Source organism: Hippoglossus hippoglossus, chromosome 8 (assembly GCF_009819705.1).
Source record: "Hippoglossus hippoglossus isolate fHipHip1 chromosome 8, fHipHip1.pri, whole genome shotgun sequence".
In the NCBI taxonomy this organism is placed as follows: domain Eukaryota; kingdom Metazoa; phylum Chordata; class Actinopteri; order Pleuronectiformes; family Pleuronectidae; genus Hippoglossus; species Hippoglossus hippoglossus.
The window spans coordinates 2325618-2351108 of record NC_047158.1 but is presented as its reverse complement, the minus strand read 5'-3'; the positions used below and the strand labels follow the sequence as shown (position 1 = coordinate 2351108).

The following is a 25491-nucleotide window of genomic DNA, read 5'->3' as shown; positions in this document are numbered from 1 at the left end:
TCAGAAAGATAAGGGTATTTGTAGCATTGATTAGAATAATCAGTTTGTAGCATAACTGAAGGTCAATGAATTGATGGATTATTGTCAGTAATGGTCGAGTATCTGAGGAGAAATATTGTATATCAAGCAGTCTTGTTGTAATCATAGTCCATGGTCAGCAGCCACCACGATAATGATCCACCATCAAGATTGGATGCCACCATAGTCCACAGTCATTGTCCACTGCCGCCATTAGGATCCAGCATCAGCTGCCAACTCGATCGTGGTCCACCACCACTATCAGATGCCAACACGATACAGGATTTGCCATATCATATCGTATCATCCAGGATGAGTCTGTGTAAAATCACTGCAGTGAACTTGAGCGTGCCATTAGGCTGGAGATCACTCAAAAAAAATTCAGAAAAACTATTCACTTTCAAACTTCTATTTACAAATAATATCCCAGAGTGGAGGTAAAGATCCACTGATGTGTGAGGTAATCGGTTTCCGATTGCTCTAAGTATATAAATACTGCGGTGACACTCAGCGATTACAAAGATTTTTTGACCCATGATGATAAATGATTAGCTGATATAGATTCTAAAGATCTGTGATCTTGGATCTTTGTGCTGAACTGAGTCCAGTATTACACAGATCGACTGTCAGAACCGAACCATCCCAGTACAAACACAAGCATATCAAAATAATTCTGTTAAATTGTATAGATTGAGGACATCACTGCTGTCTCTGAATTTAATAATCCTACAGTTTTGGATGATTAAAATTTGTACAGGCGCACTTACACTTTTAGTATGAATCCCACGCACTGTTTTATAAGTGACGCCAGAACTGTACAAACTTACATAATCAGCCTTCTACGTATCAGTTTGTCACTAATTTGCAGCAATCTATAATAAGCATCTATAACATCAGAATGTGGTGTTTTAATGTCAATTTCAAAAAAATTGAATTGTTATGATCAGCCCTAATACCAATGGGAGAAGTTTGAAGAGTCCTAATAATAAACATTTTCAAAAAAGTGACTTCAATTGCCATATACATATTATTATTTTTTTTATGTAATTCCGGCTTTCACCTTATCAACCTAATTTGCACCCTTTTAACATAAGTCTGATGTTTATTTAAAATACAAAGACAGACAATGCTATTTATACTGTAGCTTGTGTAACATTTTATTTATATTAGAATATTTTCCTCATGAGAAATTGGACATACTATCTCACCTAGAGATACTGACAAGAACAATGTGCTTTGTACAATGAGTGATACCAGCTCCAGTAAAGAGATCAGAGACTCAGGTGACTTCCACATGAACTTTACTGACCATCTGTTTATAATAACAAAAAACAAGGTTGGAGTCCACTCCTCCAAGATTATTTCCCAACTGCTCTTCAAATAAAGCAAATACTCTCAAATTTGTTTGTCCACCGCTTGCACACAGAAATCCTCGTTGTCCTTTTGGAACTGTAACGTGAACATGAAAGGTTCCATGAGGATAGTGGTTTCCTCTTCCTTCTGGCGGTCATACGACCGCAGTTGTTGGAGCGTTGTAATGCAATCCTCCCCGTCCACCCCAATGAGACTGGGGAGGGAGAGCCTGCCTTGAAAGGGCGCAGTTTTACACCACTCTGCTGCCTTCAGAGTGTCTCTAAAAAGACAGTGCATCCTTGAAGGGAAAGTAAAGATTAAGAATTGTGGTTCATTGGCTGATCAAGACAATTTTCACTACACTTTCATAATACCACTAAAAGCTTATAAACAAGAGCCCCTTTTACCTAAGGGATATCTATAACTCTCATTCATCTCAGTCATCACAACAATTATATCTTGCTATGCATCAAGCCTTCAGCATCGCAGACATTATACTACATACCAAGCTCCCAGTCCACACGTCCCCTTGTATGTATTTTTTCTGCGTTATCTAAAAATAAAATAGATCTGGCCATTAAGTAATGTAACAGAATGATAAAAGTAGTAGTGCAGGACGTCAGGCAAGGGGAGTCTATATATGGTGTGTGGATTTAGTTGAAAAATACAGTGAAATGGAGATATGGCCGCCACATCATAAAACTAAAACCTCTAGGGGCGTGTGTTCAGGCATTTACCTTACATAAGCAAGTGGCTGATACAATACCTGATCCTGCAGAGCTGGATGCTGATGTGGCATGCTTCTTGGAGGGGACGACTTCTACATCCTGAAACATATTTGAGGTGGAGGGGTGAAAAGTATAATCTTTAGACTGGTCTAAGACTATACCATTCATCATACGACAACCTCTAGGTCCACTCTAGGTCACTAGTGTCCAGAGGAATAATAAGGAAGACCAAGTAGCAGCAACAACAATGGATTGCATAGCTCACACAGCTGAGAAAAACATCTGGAGTTCACAGCATTCTTTTTAATGAAGTTGACGGATTTCACGATCACATCCATCACTTCATGGAACTCTGGTGACATCTTTCTTGATGCAAGGCTTTCACGGTGGAGAAAACAGTGAGTCCATTTAGCCTCAGGTGCCCATTCAAGTATCTGCCTGATGACGCATTTATGTTTCCCAGTCATTGATGCTGCACCTTCACTACATACCCCAACACAGTCCTCCACTCCAGGCCATTCTCAATGAAGTACTCATCCAGGCAACGGAAACATTCCTGAACCGTAGTTCATGTTGGTAGCTCTCCACAGAAAAGCATGTATGATGACATGCTTTTCATCATACATGCTACAGACTACTTTCCCAATGATAGCGAACAAAAACCAGCAGTAATGCGGCACTACTAACATCGGTGGACTCATCTAGTTGTAAAGAAAAAAATGTTGTTTGTCCGAGGCCATTTCTAAAATTTGCAGACTTACTGTGTCGTTCGAGAGCGGGACTTCTTCGAGGCTGTCTCCCCTATCATCTCGCAGCACATATCCACAGCGGCAGGTAGCACCAATTCCTCCGCTATGGTGAAGGCTTTCTCCACACGTCTCGTGACCAAGTAGCTGGCTTTCAATGCACATTAATGGCCATACCTCAACAATCCACATACTAACAATGACATAAATGTATAATCATATGAAATGATGGAGGAACTGAGTTACTGTTTGGTCCAGTTTGGTTGTAACAACTATTCCAAAATCTCACTTTACCCACAGTACATCTAAAAGGATGACCTCCTCACCTAATACTCTCTTTCCCTCTTTTAATACAGCTCCTCCTTCTCTGTCTAGCTCTGTGTCTGAAACATTGTCATTTGCTGCCGCACACTGTATGTTACTTCCAGTACCTTATTCTTTTTTGGCATGATCATAGCATTCCTTGTTCAGTCCAAGGTTAAAACACTGAGGATATAATTGTTGGTTATTAGGGGTGTAACGGTACATGTATCTGAACCGAACATTTCCGGTATGGGCCGTATGGGCCTCCTTAGTCCCTGACAAAGGAGCAGGGACTAAACGCAAAGCTTGTATGTATCAATCAATCTACAATTTAACACTTTTCAAGCATTTGGTAATGACTGAAAGAAGGAGCTCATGGACGCAGAGGGTAAAATTTTATTTCCTCTGCTTGGTATCTGGCCTCAACCAGAGAGAGTTTTGAGTAGAACTGCTATTAATATGCATTAAAAGAGGCCAGTTAAAGTAATTGTCTCACAATACACCCAACACAACCATAACTTACAGCCCCAGACGATTTAAATATGTTAGTTAAACAGAAATAGTTAACTTACTCCAAACTGTTTCAAGGTATCTGCATGCACTAAGACTTAAAATCTTTTAAATTCGAATTGATGAGTAAAAGGATTTATGCAGAACATATAAAGAATACTTACTCATACAAGATGTGCCAGCAGAATTTCCCCCAAACAGTGAAACTCTTTTTTATACCATTCAAGAGGACAAATATAATAATAATAATAATAATAATAATAAATAAAATAATAATAATAATAATCCCAATACCAGAAAGAACCATATATATATCTGTAGTAATAATATGAAATAAATACAACAAATTTACTATATGAGCTTGTAATTGAAAAGAATCACCTCTATATTTTATGAAATAAATAAAAGCATAGATAGAAAATAACTTAAATTTGCAATACAATATATAATACTCACATTATAACCATGCAGTCAGTATGTCATACTGCTATCAGGCACATATATGTAAAGAACAATCATGCAAAGATAGGATGTTGGGATGTTTCATTGTAGTAGTAATGTGCTTTTCTTTTGGCAGCCTTTCAGAAATACTCAGTGACTCATAACATGTCAGGGACAGGACCTGACATTGCTCTCATTTCTGTTTCATTCAGAACATTTCTTTGTTTTTCTTGGGACGAACATGGTCACTAACAGGATGCCACAGGACCAACAGACGCTGTTGGGGACAGAAAATTCAACAGTAACACAAACAGAATTATTATAAAATTATTATAATGTAGGGTGAATCTGGGTAATTTGGGACATTTTTTGCTAGTTTGACTTCTACAACTTTTTCCAATATCTGTTTTACGCATTAGATCAACATATTATACCTTTCTGTAATCCTTAAGATGTTTTCTAATGACACCAGCAGAAAGAATGGAGATATCATACTCAGAGGAGACATGACACAGCCTTTAGTATTCTTTGTGCCAAAAGAGAAAATTCTTTGATTATCTTGGTCAGGTCACTTTGTAATCTGGGAAACTTTTGTTAGGGTTACATCACCTTTATGCATGCCAAGCTCAATGTTACCAATTTTTTAAAAGCATTATGAAAAAATTACTAAGAAACTATATATTATTCATAGAAATGTCATTAATTCATAACAATATGTAAAGGCCATATTTTTTCATAAATAACGCTATTTTGAATAAAGAAACCATTAAATTAATTTGAAACATTCATTTAACCCTTGTGTTGTTCCTGGGTCGGATTGACCCAGAGTGCGTGCGTGCGTGCGTGCGTGCGTGCGTGCGTGCGATCATCCGCAAGCCCTGGCCGGTCAGGGTTAGGGTTAGGGTGACCCAAGGATTGTCATTATCCAATTATCCTGGGGTCATTGAGACCAATGGAAGCAAGACCGAGAAGCGGACGGACAAGCAGATGGAGAAGCAGGCCGAGAAGAAGACAGAGACGACGACGACCGAGGAAGACCCAGTGGGTGATGCTGCTGCAGATTCGTCATCCTTGGAAGAAGAAGAAGAAGGACAAGACCACGGCACCACCACCACCACCACCACCGGACTCGTGGAAAGAGAGACCTTCCTGTCAAGAAACGGGGAAATAACATGGTCCTCGAGGGCGTACGGCCAAGAGGAGGGCTGCTGCTCCTCTTCCTTCTCCTCCTCCTCCTCTGCTGCTGCTCAAAGCGCCGCTGCTACGCCCATCGGGGTCCCCCCGGGCCCCACGATGCACGCGACGTCCCGCGCCGGTGACCTAGCCTCGACGTTCCGCCTGTTCGTCACACCGACGGTAGAGAACATCATCCTGGAGATGACGAATCGGGAGGGTCGTCGAAAATACGGCGACGAATGGAAAGGGATGGACGAGACCGACCTGCGCGCCTACGTAAGGCTGCTGATCTTAGCGGGCGTGTACAGGTCCCGGGGCGAGGCCGCCGCCAGCCTGTGGGACGCCGAGAGTGGCTGGGCGATATTTAGTGCCACGATGCCCCTAAAACTCTTCCACACGAGACGCACGAGACGAGCCACGGACAAATTGGCGGACGTGCGAGAGGTCTGGGACGCGTGGGTGGCATGGCTGCCGCGCCTCTACAACCGGGGGCCCGAAGTGACCGTGGACGAGCAACTGGTTACGTTCAGAGGTTAGTCTTTTTTTTCGTTTTTTAAAATATTATTATTATGTTATGTTATTATGTTATGTAGCTATAGCTAGATAGCGGCTGCTAGTCCTCGTCCTCATCTCCTCTCCTCTCATCTCTTCTCCTCCTCTTCTTCTCCCTAGGCCGGTGTCCTTTCCGACAGTACATGCCCAGCAAGCCGGCTAAATACGGGATCAAGTCGTGAGTGGCCTGCGATGCAAAATCCAGCTACGTTTGGAAGATGCAAGTGTACACCGGAAAGCCGAGCGGCGGATGCCCAGAACAGAACCAGGGGTAGTGCTCGATGTAACGGAGGGACTGCACGGTCGTAACGTCACGTGCGACAATTACTTCACCTCCTACGAACTCGCGCGGCAGCTCCTGGAGAGGAAGATCACCGTGGTCGGCACGGTTCGGAAGAACAAGCCCGAGCTCCCGACCGGGCTGCTTGCGGTCAAGGGAAGAGAGGTGTTCTCATCCAAGTTCGCATTCACGCCCACCGCCACTCTGGTGTCCTACATCCCAAAGAAAAACAGGAACATGGTGCTCCTGAGCACGCGGCACGCGGAGGCCAACGTCAGCAACCGCGAGGATGGGAAACCGGTCATCGTCCTGGACTACAACCGCAACAAAGGAGGCGTGGACAACCTAGACAAGGTAATCGGAACGTACAGCTGCAGGAGGATGACCGCGCGCTGGCCCCTGGTCGTCTTCCACAACATCCTCGACGTCTCTTCCTACAACGCCTTCGTGATATGGAGAGAGATCAACCCCGACGGGATGCCGGGCAAGTGGAACAAGCGGAGGGCGTTCCTAGAGCAGCTGGGAAAGGCTCTCCTGACTCCGTTCATCGCACGAAGGGAGCGCATCCCCTGCACGGAAGCGTCCGCCGCGGTTGTGAAGGCTGTAAAAGCCGCCGCCGCACAGAGTGATCTTGATCACGACAACGACGCTCGACCCGAGCGTCCGGCCTCCTCACTAGCCCTAGTCGCTCAGGGCAAGTCAGATATGTCCCAGGAAAAAGGACTGTAAAACTCACACTGTGTGCCGCGGGTGTAACAAATACATCTGCAAGGGCTGCTCACTTGTCTATTGCCCTACGTGTGCATGCTAATATGTGGTGGGCTATGTGAGGGGGCCAACAGCCGGGGGAAGCAGGGACAACACAAGGGTTATAGGCAACAATAACAATAAGTTTATTCACTCAGTAATTATATTGGGGCTGATCAGGAAACAAACATTACATTATTACATTACATTTCATTTAGAACCCTCATGGTTGAATGCACTTATTTTAAGTTGCTTTAGATAAAAGCGTCAAATAAATGATATTTAATAATAATGTAATAGGATGTATTGGTGCTCTTACCTGTCTGAGGGAGCCCTTAGTCAGGCAGATCTTGCCAATAGCCCAGATGGGTATTACAACTACAGAGGAGAGGGCCATGACCCAGCCTAGATAGTAAGACCAGTCTGGATACACATAGTCTCCAAATGTCAGGGGCGTATAGTCCAAAAAGGAGCAGATGAAGCAGACCTGAAGGGAAAACACAGAAACAAAGGATAACTTCTATGGTCACTCTCACTACACTAACACCATGAAATATCCCAGTTTAATTGAAGTAAGCCTTTAATTGTAGTGTTGTCTATCAGTTTTAACTGTCCATGCAAACTGATTAAGGAGGGACTCTCATAACTTATTATTGCTGCCTATCCTAAGCAAATCACTGTAGTGCTCATAGTGTGTAACTCACCATGCAGATCAATGGGGTAAAGTAACGCCAACACAGTTTGAAAAGTACCAAAGGTCTCTGTCCTGTCATCTCCTCAACTGCATCACACATCCGCTCAGCACCTGAATGACAAACATAGTTAGTAATACAACAGGTTAAAAGGAAAGACCATTATTAGACAGAATTAGTTAACTTCCAGGCATTCTGTATTCCATGCATTCCATGTCACTTACCATTCCTGTCATTTAAGTTCTCAGTTCTCACCTAGTTGACTCATTACTTACCTGTTACCTGTTTGGTATAATGCCTGTGCTATACTTTGTTTTGTTCATTCTCCATGCCAGATTGTCATTGTTCCCTCCAGGACCAATGCTAGCAATTTGGGGTTTCCTATGTGGTTCCTGCCCCATTGATGAACGCACATATGTTTTAAGGAGAGAGATGGTTAGGGCAATACGTTCAGATATTTGGGTAGACCTCTTAAAGTTGGTTCTTATGAAGTAATGTGAGTATTTCCAGGGCAGTTGTCTGTGGTGAGAGTTGTGGAAGGTTCATTATTTCCTGCACTATCTCCGATCCAAATATACAGTAGAGTGTTCCTTTCGCAGTCAGTGTCCTCTGCAGTTCAGTCGAATGTTTTTGTGAATGGGCTAGAACTACAACATATACTTTCTCATTTTTGTGAGCATCAGAACGAGGGGTACAGCAGAATCAAAACATCCTGGTCAAAACTTGAAGACAATAGTCAAAAGTGTGTTAAATGAGCCTGAATACACTGTGGAGGAACTACAGCAAATGGAGGAGGAGGGCCTGGATGAGACTGCCACTGCCTACAGTGAAGCGGCACCAGGCTGCAAAAGGGAGAGCAGAGCTGCCTCATACCAGGACAATTGGTGTTGCCACTGTGGAAAATGTGCACCAATTCTAAAAAAAAGAAGAGATAATGTGTTGCAGCAAATTTCCAGCTCCAGCATGTGTTACTTTACATGAAAGCTTTGAGCTGCATATAAACAGTGTAGACATAGTTGATGATTCCAATAAGTAACTAGCCAGCAAGAGAATCAGATGTCTTAGCATAGAGTTAGTTCAAATGTGACAGTGCATTGTCATGTTGTCGCTACTGACATGGCAACGTTACATAGTGAAAATATAACCTTTTAATATTCCCATTCAAGCCTAACTTTGCACATACAGTATACTTGTGTGTGTATATTTGTTTCACAACAGTGCTATAAGAGTTATTAGCTCTGACCGGCTCTTTGTAGTAGTAGCAGCGGTCAAAGTAAGCTGGTACCACTAAATGCCTTAGCACCAATACACAGTTCTAGGAAGAGGGGACCACAGCTGAATGCTTGAACCCACAAACAACAACCCCATTGTGTTTGTGCCCAGATCATACCTGTGCTGTTGGTTTGTAATCCATGCTAAAGTGAAGTCAGCTGCCTTCTCTTACTTTCCATAGCAGTGTTCTCTCCATGCGTGTGGTTATTAGCTGCCATTAGTGGCTACCTATAGGAATACTTTACAAGAAACCCATGATAATTCACTCATTTCCTCTCCCGCTCCTTGCATTTGGGAAAAAATGGATTTCGAAACTACTATGACTACAATGTTGGTTTGAATGTTGCAATGTTGCAGATCTCTAGGATGTTCTTCCAAAATTCTCAATTGAGGCTCATACTGCCAGGTAACTCAGACAGTTACTTTTCACAATATTGAGTCACGTTAACATCCCCTTATCCTAAGTCACCCCTGCATATCCTTTTCCAATAACCCCATCTAGACTGATCTTCTGGAAATATAATTGGACTATTGCAAAAACTCCAGTCTCTTGTCTGTTTCTCTCTCTGCACGTCCTGAATCCCCCTCACAGTTCCTGTCATCTCTAAGGTCCCTCCTGAGTGATCTAAACAAGGTGTTTAATAAGACACATCTCGGCCCTCCCACGGCCATATGCCTGCACTACTGACCTCCTCCCTGTCACTTCAACCCCCAAGGGATTTATCTACTCTCTATCAAGTCCAGAAATGGAGGCCATGTACAACTACATTGAGACCTCCTTAACTACTGGAAACATTTGGAAATCCTCATCCCCTGCTGGCACATACTACAGCTACCTTAACAAGATTGCCTTTAAAAATAGGTACTCCTCCCTCTCATTTCCACAGCTTTGACCTAACATCAAGTGCTTGTTAGCACTACTTTCACACTGCAAGCCTTACAGCTTAATTTTTTTCATGAGAGGTCAGTGTTGTTCCTTGGATTCATCATTGCTCCTACCAGCATCCAGATGAACACTGCTAAAGTCAGTGCTGTCATGGATTATCCAACTCCCTGTTGCAGGAAACAGTACTCAGGCGTTTGCAAATTAACACAAGAGACTAATTGTAGTTCAATAGCTGCACCTCTACATGCTAAAATATATATAAATACATATTCAAACAAATATATATATATAACAAGGGGTCGCTATTTAAAGGGCCCATATTGTGTAAAATACATTTTCTGGGCTTTGACTATCCGTAATTACTTGAAGGAGGTCAGTAGGGACCCTCAAAGTATGAAAACAGTCACTCCGCTGACTTTTTCACTCAGTCCATCCTAAGAAATATGTTAATGAAACGTCTTGTTTCGTACTTCCTCCCCCGTATGATGTAATTCGGGATCGCACTTGTCTCTCAGCCCCACCCAGCCGGTACCAGTCCAGGCTCCAAACCAACATCTACAACATAGACGTTACTCCGTACTGAAACTCCATTGTGAAACTCCGTACTGTAACTCGGGACGTTACTCCTACATTGGCCGACTGTCCTGCTAAAACTTGAACAAACATGAGGACGGTGTAATTTACCATTCACAAACCTCCTGTTGTAACAGACTGTAAATATGTGGCTGGTCTTCTATGGCTGTATCCAAACGTAACAACGTAACTTTCAGCTGTGTTTACCAGAGAGATCGTCAATGCGCCAGAATGAGACCGGTGATAGGCCTGGTCGCGTGTCACTCAAACTGCAGTCAGCCAATCAGAGGAGGGGCTCAAGAGGCAGGCGAAAACAGCCTGTTCTGTCTGCAGCTCCAGAGAGAGGCAGAAGAGAGGACATGGAAATACACATTGCAGCTTTTTCGACTTTAAACCACTGATATATCATATTAGGGGTACCAATACCTCAAATTAAATCCCAGAAAGGTGAAAAATACGGGCCCTTTAAGGTATCTGGAGGAATCTGTTTTTAAATAAACATGCTGTTCCTGTTGTATGCATCGGTGAGGCCAGGGAAATGTATTTAATGCTTTTCCTTCCTCATAAAACATTTGTCACTTTTTGATTGTTTTGAAAACTCCACTTCCTTGTCTTTGCTGGCACATTATTGTTGACAATTCAAATAGAAACAGTAAAGAGAAACATGATGAATAGGTTAGGAGGATAGATTCCCCAGATTCATTCACACACTGTATTTTTCCAAATTAGAATCCCAGTTTAAACACATAACCATGCACCCATGAGTGATAGCACTTACCGAAGGCCCACCCAACAGCCACACACTGGACCAGAGACACAAATAATATAGATGCTCCATTCGGACCATAGTAATCAACCAACTGGAACAGATAGACTCCTCCCTGGGCAACAGAGAACATACATATACAGTGTCACTTAAAAGACTCCTCCACTATAAGAATTGTTTTAGTGATAGGTGTTGTGTTTGGGTAAGGTTTCACCATCATTGGGTACCTGAGTAGTGAGAGGGATCTGAATGATGAAGCAGATAGAGCAAAAGAGGAGGAGGAAGATTTCTCTACGCCAGGGTCTGCGCATCGTTCCTGGGAACATGTCAATCACTGATGATGTTATTGTTTCCAAACCTGCAAACTAACACATGAAAACAGACAGAAAGGAGAATAACTTCAACACATTATTTCAACAAACATGCGTCAGGCCCAGGCTTATTATCATTTCAGTTGTGGCATGTGAGTGTATGTTGGTAACAACCAGTCAGTCTTAGGTGCAGCAACACGACATGCAATAGAGTACCCAGCCACTTTGAAAGGGAAATCACAATTTTCTCTGAAATAAGTTTCAAGTAACCGCCATCCACTCTTGTCTATACATAAAAAAATATATATATATATTTTCCGAACACATTACTATTAATGAAAATGTAATGTTACATTTATTGTAAATATATTGTATATATATTATATATTGTGTGTATTGTAATTCTGATTGTGCTCTGTACAGATTCAATGCTTCCTGTGCCAGACACAGCACTCCCATAACATAAATGAGCCTCATCCACGTGTCACAGATAGGATGGTGTTCTTTTCTTTGAAAGCTTAATTTTCCCCCGCTAAACGTGGAGCTGCCATGACATATCATAAACTCAACATCTCTGAAATATTGCGGAAAAATCAGCATGTATGTTTGCAAACTCCAGTTTTCCTGTTTAACTTAAGAAAGCAGTCCGTTTTTATGTGCTAAATTAAGAATGATTACTTCTCTAGAGAACACAAAGTTGTTGTTATGTCTTAACAATGACATGATAAAAAAAATAGACAACATGACGGCTCCCAAAGGGAAGCCAAAACATTATGATGGCCACCTCGGAGCTGGCTGCTGCATAGGTCATAATCCACGACTCATGTTAGCAAATAGGACATGGAGCAAACCAAAACTCACAAATAGATTAATTTTTGTATGCATATTTGACTCTATGTTCCTGAAGAGTTTGGTTTTACTTATTTATTTGATGCCACAAAAGTGAGATGTTGACAGCATAGATAGATAGATAGATAGATAGCAGTCAGGAGAAGCAGGTAGAGGCATAAAGTGACATATTAACTCCACTGTGTAGATCACATGATCACCACAAACTTTCTAAACATCTTTGTAGGTGTCTTTTATGTGTACAACGCTACTTTTTCAGCAGGAGATATTTGTTTAGTTTTCTTTTTTTTAAATTTTTCATTCTGTCCCGTGTTAGCAGCGTCATCAACCCCCCCACTCGCTCACTGTGAATTCAACGGGGGACCCCATGCTGTGTTCTCACATCGGATTTTCCGATTTTCTGCTGATGTTATACTGGGAGGCCAGGCGGAGAAAGCCCACAGATAATCTGGCAGCTCTCACTTGGACATTTCCATTCACACATGCACCTCCTCCAGGGAAAATGCAGAGAATTTCCGGAGTTCAGTGCATGCCTTAAAAGCAGAATTACATTGGACCTTAAGCCGCTCTGGATTGACAGAGGCCATGCCATGACATGTCTGGCTATGTTTGTTTTGTCTCTGTTGTACTCAGATCTCTTTTGAAATGTTGTTTTAATCAATGATAATAGTTGAATTAAATGTTATATACACTATATAGCTGTTGAAATATTTCAGGACCTAAGTAGTTGACTGACCAACAAACTGACCCTAGCATGAATAAAATCTTCAAATACAATGGGGTCCAAAAGCGACCACGTTCCCATTCGTGTAAGAAATACTCCTTATCTTACCACTGTGTCCAGCCCCAACATTATGAGCATGATGAAGAAGCAGGCAGCCCAAAACTGAGGCAGGGGCATCATGGCAACAGCCTGAGGAAATGCAATGAACGCAAGACCAGGTCCTTAGAGGAAAGAAGAGACATTTGAATTTTCTTCCTCTCCACTTGTCTTGAATTAGATCTTTGTCCTTTTGAAGCAAAAATGTGAGTGAAGGAAAATTCATATTTAACAGACATGGTTGCTTCAAGGTTTAAATCAGACCTGAATCCACGACCATGTTGATGGGAACTCCCTGGACCTGGGCCATGAAGCCCAGAGCTGAGAAGACTGCAAATCCTGCACCCAAGCTGGTGCAACTGTTCAGCACACACAGCCGCAAACACACACACACACACACACACACACACACACACACACACACACACACACACACACACACACACACACACACACACACACACACACACACACACACACACACACACACACACACACACACACACACACACACACACACACACACACACACACACACACACACACACACACACTTCTTTGATAGCAACAGTGGATATACATAGGGAAAGTGGAGGCGGGGAGAAGGGTTGGGGAATGACATGCCGCAAACTGTCACGGTGTGGGGGGCAGTTGGACCCAGACGCAGAGTTTAAACTTAAAAAAGTATAATTTTAATCAAAACGAATCTTTAACAAACCAAACTGGGAGCACAAAGGGAGAAAATACAGGAAGCTTACACGGGAGGGTGCAGAGGTGCAGAGGCTCAGGAGACACGGGATACAGAAGTGCAGGAGATCCGGACAGGAGGACAGGACAGGAGATTAGGACGGGTATACACGAGAACACATACGACCAGAGACATACGACGACGATCCGACCAGGACAAAGGGAAGAACCGAGGCTTAAATACAGACACACAGGGAAGGCAGGGGCAATTCGACACAGGTGTAACACATGAGGACTGGTGCAGACAATCACAGACAGGAAGTGAAGAAAGAAAACACAAGCAACAGAGACTACAAAATAAAACACGAAACAGAACACGGAGTGTGAAAACAAGAAACAGGAGGAGATACTAAATAACTGAAAACACCATGGAAATGGTGGAAACTAAGCACTGGAAAATATTAAACCCTGACAGTACCCCCCCCTCAAGGGCCGAATTCTAGACGGCCCAAAACTCGCACTTAGACGGGAGGGAGGAGGGGGGATCCGGAGGAGGGATTCCTGGACAGAGCACCGGGGCGCGGAGGCCGATCAGGGGCAGAGAACAGAGTCTCGGGCGGGCGGCGCGGTGGCCGGTCAGGGGCAGAGAACAGAGTCTCGGGCGGGCGGCGCGGTGGCCAATCAGGGACCGAGAACAAAGATTCCGGCGGGCGGCACCGTGGCCTCTCAGGAACAGAGAAGGGCTCAGGGGGACGGCACCGTGGCCGATCAGGAACAGAGTACAGGGGCTCAGGAGGACGGCACCGTGGCCGATCAGGAACAGAGTACAGGGGCTCAGGAGGACGGCACCTTGGCCGATCAGGAACAGAGTACAGGGGCTCAGGAGGACGGCACCTTGGCCGCTCACGAACAGAGTACAGGGGCTCAGAAGGACGGCACCGTGGCCGATCAGGAACAGAGTACAGGGGCTCAGGAGGACGGCACCTTGGCCGATCAGGAACAGAGTACAGGGGCTCAGGAGGACGACCCGGAGGCCGGTCAGGGACGGAGCACGGGAGCTCAGGAGATGACCGCCGCTTCTGCAGCTGTCCCGAAACATGAAGGGGCGCAGACCTCAGCCCTGGACGTGGGGCAGGAACCAGAGTCGCAGCTGCCGGGACCCCCGACGCCGGAACAGGAGTGGCGTCTGCCGGGACCGTCCGGCGCAGAACAGGAACTGGAAGAAGCACTGCGAGGACCCCCGACGTCGGAACAGGAGTGACGTCAGCCGGGATTCTCCGGCGCGGGACAGGAACTGGAAGAGACGCTGCGAGGATCCCCGACGTCGGAACAGGAGTGACGTCAGCCGGGATTCTCCGGCGCGGGACAGGGACTGGAGGAGACGCTGCGAGGATCCTTGACGTCGGAACAGGAGTGACGTCAGTCGGGACCCTCCGGCGCGGGACAGGAACTGAAGGTGACGCTGCGAGGATCCCCGACGTCGGAACAGCAGTGACGTCAGCCGGGACCCTCCGGCGCGGAACAGGAACTGGAGTGTACTCTGCGAGGATCCCCGATGTCGGAACAGGAGTGACGTCAGTCGGGACCCTCCGGCGCGGGACAGGAACTGAAGGAGACGCTGCGAGGATCCCCGACGTCGGAACAGGAGTGACGTCAGCCGGGATTCTCCGGCGCGGGACAGGGACTGGAGGAGACGCTGCGAGGATCCCTGACGTCGGAACAGGAGTGACGTCAGCCGGGACCCTCCGGCGCGGAACAGGAACTGGAGTATACTCTGCGAGGATCCCCGATGTCGGAACAGGAGTGACGTCAGTCGGGACGTCAGTCGGGACCCTCCGGCGCGGGACAGGAACTGAAGGAGACGCTGCGAGGATCCCCGACGTCGGAACAGCAGTGACGTCAGCCGGGACCCTCCGGCGCGGAACAGGAACTGGAGTATATTCCGCGAGGACCCCCGACGTCGGAACAGGAGTGACGTCAGCCGGGACCCTCCGGCGCGGGACAGGAACTGGAAGAGACGCTGCGAGGATCCCCGACGTCGGAACAGCAGTGACGTCAGCCGGGACCCTCCGGCGTGTAACAGGAACTGGAGTATATTCCGCGAGGACCCCCGACGTCGGAACAGGAGTGACGTCAGCCAGGACCCTCCGGCGCGGGACAGGAACTGGAAGAGACGCTGCGAGGACCCCCGACGTCGGAACAGGAGTGACGTCAGTCGGGACCCTCCGGCGCGGAACAGGAACTGGAGTATACTCTGCGAGGATCCCCGATGTCGGAACAGGAGTGACGTCAGTCGGGACGTCAGTCGGGACCCTCCGGCGCGGGACAGGAACTGAAGGAGACGCCGCGAGGACCCCCGACGTCGGAACAGGAGTGACGTCAGCCGGGATTCTCCGGCGCGGGACAGGGACTGGAGGAGACGCTGCGAGGATCCCTGACGTCGGAACAGCAGTGACGTCAGCCGGGACCCTCCGGCGCGGGACAGGAACTGGAGTGTACTCTGCGAGGATCCCCGATGTCGGAACAGGAGTGACGTCAGTCGGGACCCTCCGGCGCGGGACAGGGACTGGAAGAGACGCCGCGAGGATCCCCGATGTCGGAACAGGAGTGACGTCAGTCGGGACCCTCCGGTGCGGGACAGGAACTGAAGGAGACGCTGCGAGGATCCCCGACGTCGGAACAGGAGTGACGTCAGCCGGGATTCTCCGGCGCGGGACAGGGACTGGAGGAGACGCTGCGAGGATCCCTGACGTCGGAACAGGAGTGACGTCAGTCGGGACCCTCCGGCGCGGGACAGGAACTGAAGGAGACGCTGCGAGGATCCCCGACGTCGGAACAGCAGTGACGTCAGTCGGGACGTCAGTCGGGACCCTCCGGCGCGGGACAGGGACTGGAGGAGACGCTGCGAGGATCCCTGACGTCGGAACAGGAGTGACGTCAGTCGGGACCCTCTGGCGCGGAACAGGAACTGGAGTATACTCTGCGAGGATCCCCGATGTCGGAACAGGAGTGACGTCAGTCGGGACGTCAGTCGGGACCCTCCGGCGCGGGACAGGAACTGAAGGAGACGCCGCGAGGACCCCCGACGTCGGAACAGGAGTGACGTCAGCCGGGATTCTCCGGCGCGGGACAGGGACTGGAGGAGACGCTGCGAGGATCCCTGACGTCGGAACAGCAGTGACGTCAGCCGGGACCCTCCGGCGCGGAACAGGAACTGGAGTATATTCCGCGAGGACCCCCGACGTCGGAACAGGAGTGACGTCAGCCGGGACCCTCCGGCGCGGGACAGGAACTGGAAGAGACGCTGCGAGGATCCCCGACGTCGGAACAGCAGTGACGTCAGCCGGGACCCTCCGGCGTGTAACAGGAACTGGAGTATATTCCGCGAGGACCCCCGACGTCGGAACAGGAGTGACGTCAGCCGGGACCCTCCGGCGCGGGACAGGAACTGGAAGAGACGCTGCGAGGACCCCCGACGTCGGAACAGGAGTGACGTCAGTCGGGACCCTCCGGCGCGGAACAGGAACTGGAGTATACTCTGCGAGGATCCCCGATGTCGGAACAGGAGTGACGTCAGTCGGGACGTCAGTCGGGACCCTCCGGCGCGGGACAGGAACTGAAGGAGACGCCGCGAGGACCCCCGACGTCGGAACAGGAGTGACGTCAGCCGGGATTCTCCGGCGCGGGACAGGGACTGGAGGAGACGCTGCGAGGATCCCTGACGTCGGAACAGCAGTGACGTCAGCCGGGACCCTCCGGCGCGGGACAGGAACTGGAGTGTACTCTGCGAGGATCCCCGATGTCGGAACAGGAGTGACGTCAGTCGGGACCCTCCGGCGCGGGACAGGGACTGGAAGAGACGCCGCGAGGATCCCCGATGTCGGAACAGGAGTGACGTCAGTCGGGACCCTCCGGTGCGGGACAGGAACTGAAGGAGACGCTGCGAGGATCCCCGACGTCGGAACAGGAGTGACGTCAGCCGGGATTCTCCGGCGCGGGACAGGGACTGGAGGAGACGCTGCGAGGATCCCTGACGTCGGAACAGGAGTGACGTCAGTCGGGACCCTCCGGCGCGGGACAGGAACTGAAGGAGACGCTGCGAGGATCCCCGACGTCGGAACAGCAGTGACGTCAGTCGGGACGTCAGTCGGGACCCTCCGGCGCGGGACAGGGACTGGAGGAGACGCTGCGAGGATCCCTGACGTCGGAACAGGAGTGACGTCAGTCGGGACCCTCTGGCGCGGAACAGGAACTGGAGTATACTCTGCGAGGATCCCCGATGTCGGAACAGGAGTGACGTCAGTCGGGACGTCAGTCGGGACCCTCCGGCGCGGGACAGGAACTGAAGGAGACGCCGCGAGGACCCCCGACGTCGGAACAGGAGTGACGTCAGCCGGGATTCTCCGGCGCGGGACAGGGACTGGAGGAGACGCTGCGAGGATCCCCGACGTCGGAACAGGAGTGACGTCAGCCGGGATTCTCCGGCGCGGGACAGGGACTGGAGGAGACGCTGCGAGGATCCCTGACGTCGGAACAGCAGTGACGTCAGCCGGGACCCTCCGGCGCGGGACAGGAACTGAAGGAGACGCTGCGAGGATCCCCGACGTCGGAACAGGAGTGACGTCAGCCAGGATTCTCCGGCGCGGGACAGGGACTGAAAGAGACGCTGCGAGGATCCCCGACGTCGGAACAGGAGTGACGTCAGCCGGGATTCTCCGGCGCGTAACAGGAACTGGAGTATATTCCGCGAGGACCCTCGACGTCGGAACAGGAGTGACGTCAGCCGGGACCCTCCGGCGCGGGACAGGAACTGAAGTATATTCCGCGAGGACCCCCGACGTCGGAACAGGAGTGACGTCAGCCGGGACCCTCCGGCGCGGGACAGGAACTGGAAGAGACGCTGCGAGGATCCCCGACGTCGGAACAGCAGTGACGTCAACCGGGACCCTCCGGCGCGTAACAGGAACTGGAGTATATGCCGCGAGGACCCCCGACGTCGGAACAGGAGTGACGTCAGCCGGGACCCTCCGGCGCGGGACAGGAACTGAAGGAGACGCTGCGAGGTTCCCCGACGTCGGAACAGGAGTGACGTCAGCCGGGACCCTCCGGCGCGGAACAGGACGTCGGAACAGCGGCCCAGCCAGGACGGGGGAAGGCTGCGGCCCAGCCAGGACAGGGGAAGGCTGTGGCTCAGCCAGGACAGGGGAAAGCTGTGGCTCAGCCAGGACTGGAGGTGAGGGGTTCCTGTTGTGGGCGCCCCCTCTCCGACGTCTGCCACCCCCAGCAGAGACTTTCTCCCTAAGGCTGCGGGGTCCTCCAAACGCCAGGCGGCTTCCCACGTATGGGTTTGTGGATGGGGCTGGAGGGTGGTGCCTGTGAACAGGCCAGAGAGGCGGGGGGTTGCTGCTCCGACATCTGCCACCCACAGCATAAGCTTTCTGGAGGCTGCGGGGTCCTCCCCGAGCCAGGCGGCTTCCCACGTACGGGTTTGAGGATGGGACTGGAGGGTTGAGGAATTCTTTAAGTCTGTCCCTCACCTCCACGAGGTACGGGACGAAATGGCTCACCCAAGGGCGGTCTCTCAGCCATGCCTCCACAACAGAGATCTCCTCCAGGGTCTCTGCTTGGTGCTGGGTGCCCGGTGAACCCAGCTTGTCCACCAGACAATCCAAATAATAAACTTGTTCGTAAAAAAAACTAATCTCTGCTGGGTCCATATCTTTGGTCGGATCGTTCTGTCACGGTGTGGGGGGCAGTTGGACCCAGACGCAGAGTTTAAACTTAAAAAAGTATAATTTTAATCAAAACGAATCTTTAACAAACCAAACTGGGAGCACAAAGGGAGAAAATACAGGAAGCTTACACGGGAGGGTGCAGAGGTGCAGAGGCTCAGGAGACACGGGATACAGAAGTGCAGGAGATCCGGACAGGAGGACAGGACAGGAGATTAGGACGGGTATACACGAGAACACATACGACCAGAGACATACGACGACGATCCGACCAGGACAAAGGGAAGAACCGAGGCTTAAATACAGACACACAGGGAAGGCAGGGGCAATTCGACACAGGTGTAACACATGAGGACTGGTGCAGACAATCACAGACAGGAAGTGAAGAAAGAAAACACAAGCAACAGAGACTACAAAATAAAACACGAAACAGAACACGGAGTGTGAAAACAAGAAACAGGAGGAGATACTAAATAACTGAAAACACCTTGGAAATGGTGGAAACTAAGCACTGGAAAATATTAAACCCTGACAGCAAACTGTCTGGCCAGAAGACAAACTGGGGCCTTCTTGCACAGAGAAATTATATATTCTATAAATTTTACAATGTGGTATACTATATATATATCTATATCTGTATATATAGATATATATTGACCTGATTTCTAAGTAGTTAGGTATAGTGGGTGTGTATATACACCCACTATACCTAACTACGGTCACCCCATAAAGTTCTCACTTAATACAATTTATAAGTTAGATACATTTTGGACCATTCAGTGCTATCTCCCAGAGCATTGCAGAAGGCTCTGGATGTATTTAACTGAAAGGTTTGTGGAAACAGTGCAATGCAAAAGCAGATTCATAATTTATAGGTCTTTTCAAAATAAATTGTCTTCCTTCACAAGAGAGAAAACCTGATACTAACTGTGGGGTGAAACTGATGGTTGGACTCCAAAAACACAACTTCATCAATGTTTCAGTGGAACTACTGATCACATGGTTTACCTGTAACAGTTGTTCTTAACTTTGTTGTAGCTGCCCAGAGTGATTAAGGTCCCTGATGCAACACCATAGGAGAAAAGGACCTGAGCGCAGGCTTCCATCCACACCTGATTACCAAAGGTGAAAAACCATGTGTAATAAGGTCATCGTCATAATACTGTGTCAAAAGAACTGCGGTTTCATCACCATTCTTTGCACATCTACAACAATAATTGGCCAAAAGTAGCTTTGACTGGTCAACATAAAACTTTACCATTGAAAAACATCTTTTAGTCACATAGTCCCAGAAAAAACATTGTAAAACTTCATGATTTATCTAAGGTGTCTCACCTGAAGGTCTGCCAGACGAGAAGGTTCTGGATAAAGGTAATAGACCACACCCTGCCAGGCCCCTGGCAGTGTCAAGCCCCTGACCAGCAGAATGACCAACATTACATAGGGGAACACTGCCGTGACATGCACCACCTGAAATTTCAGTGGATAGATAACATATTTCTGTGTCAGGTTACAAGAGCACTGACCCTATGATACTGATAGTGTTGGTCAAGAGGTGCTTCCATTCCATGTCAACACAACAGAAAGAAAAATGAAGAAAATAGTTACAATTTGTTACAAGTGTTCGATAACTTTTCCAGGATAGTAAATACATGTTGGCACTGTAATGAGAACTGACAAAAATAAACCCAGTATGAACCAAATGTCAAAATGCTCCTCATTTTTATAAGATGAGTCAGTTGCACCAATGTAGCAGATGTCAGTTGTTCAATGCAAATGTTCTAAATGTTCTGTAACTGTATCAGCAGTAAGTGGGAAAATCCCTGCTGACCATTGGTTGACACTGCTGCTGCTTCCTCAATAGTGTAGTTTCCCTGATCAAAGCCAAGTCTTCCTGTTTGGCAAAACCATTGGTAGGCTATAAAAACTAAATTGATTGCACACAGGTCTGATCTGCTCACAGACCTTTCCTGTGAAGCGGACACCTTTCCAGATGCAGAAGTAGCAGGCCACCCAGCAGGCCAGGAGACACAACAGCAGCTCCCATTTCACTGTGCCAATCTCGTCTATTCCCCCAGACATGGACAACACTCCTCTCCTGTGTGGGGACACCAGACAGTGGGTGGTGGTTGCATGTGCAAAGAATTACTGTCCTTACCAAGGACAGAATGTATTTATACATTAAATATGTTCCTGCCACCCTATGTCATTTATAATGAGCTTTGTTTGGCAACACTGACTCACTCCCAGAACTCAGAGACTGAAGACTTGGTGAGATTTCCAGATGTCCAGTTTCTGGTCAGGTTACCATTGTGTAATGCAGTCCAGTTTGCAGATGTGAGGTCCACACATCTGTCTGTTGACAGAAAATGTGTTATTTAAACTTCAATTTTCAGATCACAAAGTGTATTGAAATGATCATCAGAATGATAGTTATATGGTTATTAGTTTATGTTACTAAGTTAAAAAATGTGTTTAACAAATGGTTCAGTGCTTGACTGGAGCTCTGACAGCATGGTCCCATACTCACTGAACTGAAACACAACCAAATGGTGTACATGCCAAACTCTTACATACTCATGTGAATGAACACAGCAAAAGTGTTTTTTGCTGAATGCAAAGAGGTTAAAACCTTGATGGATGGCACCGATGCAAGTAGGATTTCTCGAGGTGCTGCTTATGGTCAATCTGACTGTGACAGAGGGTGAGTGTGTTTGTGTGGGAGAGAGGGAGAGTGAGGCAAAGAGGGCTGTCCTCCTGATCTTAACTTTTAACTGCAGAGCCTGCCATTTAGTTCACAGCACTGCTTGATCGCACACAAACAAAATCTCTATCTGCACAGAGCTTTCTCTCTCAAAGGGGAATGGACGGGTGAAGATGAACTGATGAAGAATGATCTTGTCACAGATGTCTGATGAAGATGGCAGTGTCGATGTAAAAACCCATGCTGACCTGTGTTCCAGGGATTGTTGCAAGTAGCCCAGGGCAGAGTGGCCCTGAAACAGTAGATGAGGTAGAGGAGGGCCCAGGCCATAACAATGATGTAGAGTCTGGAATACAGCTGGATCACTATGCTAGAATAGCCTATTCCTGGAGGAAGAAAACATCAAAAATCTTGCAGAATCATTTAGTTTTAGCCCTGTGACATACAGCAGATAAATATGACACCAACATAAACACGATAATACTGCCAATACTGCTCAGGACTGTAGAGGCATTGCTTATTGACAAGTTTGAGCATTTGTATTTTCTAAATGTGCCAAGTCTAACATTTGAATCTGAAAAGTCAACATCAGAATGTGCCCAGCCAGTTAAAGCTGGTGTAAGAAATTTGAGGAAGAAAATGTAAATAAAGCTACAACTATGATTCAATTAATCTATTAGTTGATCTACTCTCTCTAAACTGTTTTTACATCAGTCTATGCATGAAGTTTCATTCCTCTGCAGTTGTTCACGTTGTATATTGAACAATTCACTTTATAAGGATATTGCCTAATATCATTGCCTATATTGTGTGCAGATGAAAATTTATGTTGATGGGTGTGATCTTATTGTTTGATAGCCAATGTTGTCTAAATGCTGTTGTACAATGAAAATTTAACAAATGACAGCTTGCCCTCAAAGTAAACCTTTTGGGTTATGTAGGCCAGACATCCACAAACTTTTAGGGTCGTTATCATGGAGCCAACAATAAAGATCTAGATAATTTAAACTCTTTCTACGAGTCAGACTCACAAGTCACAACACTATATGAAGTCTTCACCCAAAATTACAGATTAAATGGCCTTAATCAAACTAGTGACCTGAGGAATGTATAAATTAATAATTACATGCATACATGAATATTACTGTAAATAGTCTGTATCTATATAACGCTTTTCTAGTCTTGATGACCACTCAAAGCACTTTACAGTACAGTTGTTTGCCATTCACCGTTCACTGCAGCACTCCCTTGAAATTGACCGGTGCAGCCAACATGGCTCACAACCTAAAACTTTTACTTTGAAGGCGAGCTATCTGTCTTTCCATCTTTTGATTTTCTTGATCCATTTTTATAATATAAGTTGGATAATGGCACAAAATCTGAAGAATTGTACGTCTTCAGTCCAGCCATGCTTATCATGACATGTTAAAATGTCTGTTCAGTCAGTGACCTGCCTAGTCCCCAGATCTGAATACAACAGAACATTTTCAGTGTGATAGAACGGCTGATAAGCAGCAAGAATGAGCAGCTAGGCTATGTGCAGAAATGATTTGATGCAATCACTTCAACATGAAGAAGAATCTATAAGAAAAGTAAAAAAATAATTAAATGTCATATATTGAATATTTGGCGCATTTGATGATAAACAGAATATTTGCTGTAGTTTACCGTGCTCCTGGGGCTTATTCAGAATTTTTAACGGAATTCCCTGAGTTTTTATCAAACCTAGTCCTAAAACAGATAAAGTTATTATTGTCGGTGACTTTAATATTCATGTTGACAATAATAATGATTGCCTTAGTGAAGAATTTATTTCAGTACTAGACTCAATTGGTTTCAGTCAGTGTGTACACCAACCTACTCATTGTTGTTACCACACACTTGACCTTGTATTATCATACAGTGTCAAAATTGAACATCTAATAGCACTTCCACATAATCCGATTCTATCAGACAATAATTTAATAACCTTCGATTTCTCATTATCAGAATATATGCCACTAATAAAAAACTCCTTTTCTAGATGTCTACCTGATAGTGCTGTAGCTAAGTTTAAGGAAATAATTCCAATTACATTTAACCCTTTATTATCCGTCGATATAAACAACGAATTCTTTAAAAACCCTAGCTCCACTGAGATTGACCATCTTGTCCAGTTCTGTAAACTCATTACGATTAACAGTAATTTAACTGTAAAATCTACTACAGATACTACAAGATATCAGTAATTTACTGTTCAATAAAGATATAGTTAAACTAAAAGCCATTAGGAATCATTAATTTTACAGGCAGTTGCTCATGAAGAAATTGTTGGAAAAAATTAAGTATTGACTTGATGGTAATGATAGTCAAAGGATTGCCAAAGTTATTTTAATTCAGCCTGAGGGTAAATTAATGTTTGTTCAAAATTCTTTGTCAACTAATCGAGAAGATTATTTGACACACTTGACATGTGTAAATCTTGACCCACTATGAGTGCAAGCTGAAAGGTCAATGATCACAATAATAGTTTTTTAGATCTGTACTCAAGTTATGCAGTGACCGGAAATAACTCAAAACCTACATAACCTGTGAACTACTTTCCCTAAAGGCACCCTAACCATGTTGCTCAATCTCTCTCCAGGAAAGACATTAAGACTATTCAATTAACCCCTTAATGCAAACATTTCATAAAGTAATTTTTTACTTTTTCAGCAAGTACAAAATCTGTAACAATTATAAATATATGCTGTACTTACAATTTACATTCAGTGTAGATTTTGAAACATTATCATGGCTTTTATTAAAATTAGTAGCAATTGAGCCCTTAACTTGCCTAACGATCGGTTGCCACCATAGTCCACATTGAATTTATACAGAATAAAGTTGAGGTTTCTTTAACTTTTGTAAACCACAATAAAATGCTGACTTTAAACATTCCATTTTAGTTAATCACAAGCAACTATTATGGGTATTGCACACATTTTGATCATGTTCATCCCTCAACAAGGAAACAGTTAGATTAGTTTCACTCGAGGTCTCAAACTGTTGCAGTCATTTTAGACACTGACTCAGAAAATACTGAGGAATGTTTGGTATTAAGTTGCAGTTCCTTTTATATTTATTTTGGCAGTTTGTTTCCATACATACTATAGATATACCTGTAAAAACAGCTTTTTAGTGATCATGAAAGGTACAACAACTACAGAACACTGACTTTGTGTCATCCAACTTACCTCCTCCATTCTTATAGCACAGGTATGGGAATCTCCACACATTGCCCAGGCCCACCACATTCCCTGCTACTGCCAGAATATATTCCCTTTTATTCCTCCACTGTTCCCTCTTTTCCACTTTGGTCTCCAT

General features: G+C 46.3%; 1 pseudogene; it reads right to left on the bottom strand.

Moving 5' to 3' along the window:
• Positions 1-7008: 7008 nt before the first annotated feature.
• LOC117765953 lies at positions 7009-25491 on the bottom strand (annotated as a pseudogene).